At 42.0% G+C, this 3,835-nt stretch overlaps 1 pseudogene; it reads right to left on the reverse strand.

Moving 5' to 3' along the window:
* On the reverse strand, positions 1,497-3,547 carry LOC107631713 (annotated as a pseudogene).

The following is a 3,835-nucleotide window of genomic DNA, read 5'->3' on the forward strand; positions in this document are numbered from 1 at the left end:
AATGATCCTTCGGTAAGGGAAGGTGACCCCCAAAGACAAGATATCGATATGATCCTTCGGTAAGGGAAGGTGATCGATCGAGATGATCCTTCGGTAAGGGAAGGTGATCGCCAAAATGTTTGGGATAAGAACCTTTGGTAAGGGAAGGGGACTCCCACCTTTTATACCGGTTTGAGCTCAATACCTTCCATAAAAGTTAAGAAAAGAGAAAGCATGAATGAAAGTTTGATTTTTATGTTTTTTTTTTTTTATTTATCTATGATTATGTTGATGATACATAAGATGTTATCCTTCTATTTTTTTCTATGTTCTTTCTTTTTTACCTATATGTTTTACGCTTTACAACAGGTTCATATTACATGCCATATCGTATGACCCCTTTTTAAAATCCCGCACGTGGGCCGGAGATAGATATGGAGGTGTTGCATAGCACTCCTACTGAGACTTAAGTTCTCATCCCTTTTCTTTTCCCATACTGTCTCCAGAGGAACATGGCACAGCGGATTGAGACGACGCAGTACCCCCGAAGGTAACTTCTGAGTATGACCCCTCGAAGCACGCGTGGGTAGTTGCGATCACTACTACCGTGCTCCAAACTATCTACTTACGTCGAGAGTTCGTGGAAAGAGAACCCCAGCTGCCCGTCGTAACCTTCCTAGATAAGAGCGCTTCAGCATTCAAGAAACGGTCATCTGAAGTGATACACCTCGAATCAGATTCCGAGGCAGAGGAGGAGGAATCCAACAACCCTGACCAGGAGGAAGACACCATGGAAGAGGATCCAAAGGAGGAATTGAACCCTTGCGGAAGTCCAAAGGTGGAATACATGCCCTATTTCCCCACTTCGACACCCCGTCGAGTCTTAGTTCATCCCGCACAACGAAACCGGATCTTCACTGCGCGAAAAGGTGTTGGAGGAAAACCATTGGTACCTCGATTCCTGAATAACTGAAGGGTCCTAATCAAGGATAGGATAGGACACAAATATGGGAGCCTCTTCGACGAAATTAGTTAGAACGTATTAGTTTGTTTTTCTTTGTTTAATTACCGCTAAGCATTTTATTTTGAACCGTACTCATGGATAAGTTTTATTATTTCATATTTATCATCGTTTTAGTACTACTTGTTTTCCTCTTCACACGTACTTCCTCCCATCCTTGCATAACGATTACGTTCAGTCTCTTTCTCTATCGAGTGTGGCAGCTTATTTAAAGACCCTCAAAGATAGGATATAACTTAGGGTGTTACAGAAGGAACTTGAATAACATTCATATAATTTTTACATAGATGTAGAGCTTTTCCGATTTTTTAATGAGTCATTTGCACACACGAATATAAAACTCGGTTGTTAATTCTACCCTTCTGACGGTGGTAGGATTAATTTTAGTGATTTATTTTAGTATATATTTAACAAAGTTGATTTTTTAATTGAAAATATTATTTAAAAATTAAACTGAGTATTAAAATATAAGTCATACCGGACAACACATCCCATGTGAAAAGATATTGAGTGGAATGTAAATATGTTTGCATCAAATTAAAAAAATGTATTGAGTGTGGCTCACTGTTACTCAATTTTTATCAGACCCAATTACATGGCATTATTAGTCATTGACTTCAAAGAATGAGTAAGCAGCCCAAAATCCCAAATAATCAATGAGTTCTATCCCCACCATATATATGTTTCTATTAGAACAAGTCTTTATGGTGTCATGTGTGCATATTTTTTCCTTATATAAAAAATAACAAGAATCACAAATGGCCCCGGCTTCAGCTGTCTTTAGATAATTTTTTTCTATTCTATGTTAGTCTGGATTTACCAGAAATTAAAACTTTCAATCTTTGTCTTCGAACCTGAGTCTCTAACGCAGCGAAGTCTCCACTGTGTTTCTCTTCCTTTCTTATGTTCTGGTTCAGTTCCACCAAATTAAATCTCCACTCCCCTCCCCCCATACGACGCACATGTTCTACACCCACTAGGCCACTACGTCACCGTTACCTCCGCCAACAACTGCAGCAACCCCACCAACACCGTCGTTTTCTACAACCACCACCCACGGTAAAAACTCGGAGCACTCCGTCTTGTGCCGCAGCTTCCAATCAAGCGCCTGGCACCCCCGTGAGCAGTAGTTCACCTTCCCGCAAACCGAACAGCGCCGGAACTCATGCGGCCGCGTCTCCGGCCGCCCGCAGCCAACGTGCGCGCACAACCTCAGCCCCTCACCCAACCTCCCTCTACCGGACTCAAACCACTCCCTCATAAACCAATTCACCGGTTGAACAGCTACGCTGTAACCACCGTAACCCTCCAGTAACGGAAGAAACGACCCTGAATGGCACGCAAGATTGCGTAACCGTCGAGTTAGCCACGTCAGCATAGAGGAGTTTGAGGGGGTGGTGGACCGAGTGACCTCGCGTATGACTAACGCTAGCTCACGCGCGTGGGCTTCCACGAGCAACCGACGCCCCTCGGCCACGTTCTTCCGCGCACCGTAACCGTCTTGGAGGCAGTAGCCTAACTCCCGGAGCGAGTCGATGTGGCCGAGGAGCGAAGCACGCGTGCATAGCGCCACGCCGGCGCGGAGATCCTTGTCATTCTTTGAGGCGCCGCTGCCATTGAACTGTATCACCGCCAGCGACAAAAATTATAAATCACACAAACACACGAGCAAAATGCTCGAGAAAATTGAAACCGTTCATTCATTCAGTCATGACTTATTAGAATGTTGAGGCTGGTGGAGACTTACCATTCCGAGAGTGTAGCAGGCTTCGACGTTGCCGGCGGTAACGCAGCGGCGGAGGAAGCGGTCAGTGGAATCTGACCAGTTTTTTGGTTTCACAGCGAAGGCCCTGGCGCCGAGTTTCGATAACACGAGTCGATCGAGAGCTAACCGGTTCAATCTTTTGCATCTGCACATTCATGTAAATTTTAACGAAGAATGTTTCAATATACATATATATACAGTGGTGACCGATGACTGGCGAGAACTTACGTCAAGAGAACGTTGATGAAATCCGAAGGAGAAGAAACCGAGGAACTAAGTTTAGAAAGGATGAAGATGACGAGATCGTCTGGTAACCCTCCCATGGGGGGGTGGTGGTGGATGTTTTTGTCGGTGCGGTTTTTCTGCATACAACATCTTAGTGGATGATGCTGTGGCCTTCTCATATTCCCAATAACTAACTCTCTTTATTTTGCACTTAATAATACAGGGAAAAAAAGAAAGAAATAATAAAATTAAACTTTGTGTGATGTGTGTTGTTTAGCTTTGTAATTGTTATGAATATGGATGAATTTCACGTTCTGGTTATGGTTCTGTTTTGTGTGTGGTGGGTTATTGGGTACTTTGCTGTGTAACAGCGAAACAAAGAGAGACAGAAACGTTATATATTAAGGTTGAAGAGATGGGAGGTTGTGAAAACGGACCCACGTACGTATCAAGATACTATAAGCTGATAAGCGTTTTAAACTTTTAACACTACTGGTCTTCCTTCGCAAACAACCAACCACAAAAACACTGGCGTTTGTTTGGTGTTTTTGCTTTTTTGGTCTCTAGATTTGGTTTTAATTCGGAGATTTTGTTTTGAATGATTCTATATCTTCTGGTAATTAATTTTGTTTACTCATTTTTTTATTTATTCATAAGGAAAATATTTTAATATTTTTTTAAAGAAGTAGCCTTTAATTTGATGCACAATCGGTCTTCGTTGACACCGTTGGTCATTCAAACCTTCAACAAATTTAAAAGTAAATGAATTTCTGACATCTTATGCTTGTTTCCTTCTAGAATATAATTGCATTATATTAAATAGATTTATGTTTATTTATACATAT

This window comes from Arachis ipaensis, chromosome B01 (assembly GCF_000816755.2).
Source record: "Arachis ipaensis cultivar K30076 chromosome B01, Araip1.1, whole genome shotgun sequence".
In the NCBI taxonomy this organism is placed as follows: domain Eukaryota; kingdom Viridiplantae; phylum Streptophyta; class Magnoliopsida; order Fabales; family Fabaceae; genus Arachis; species Arachis ipaensis.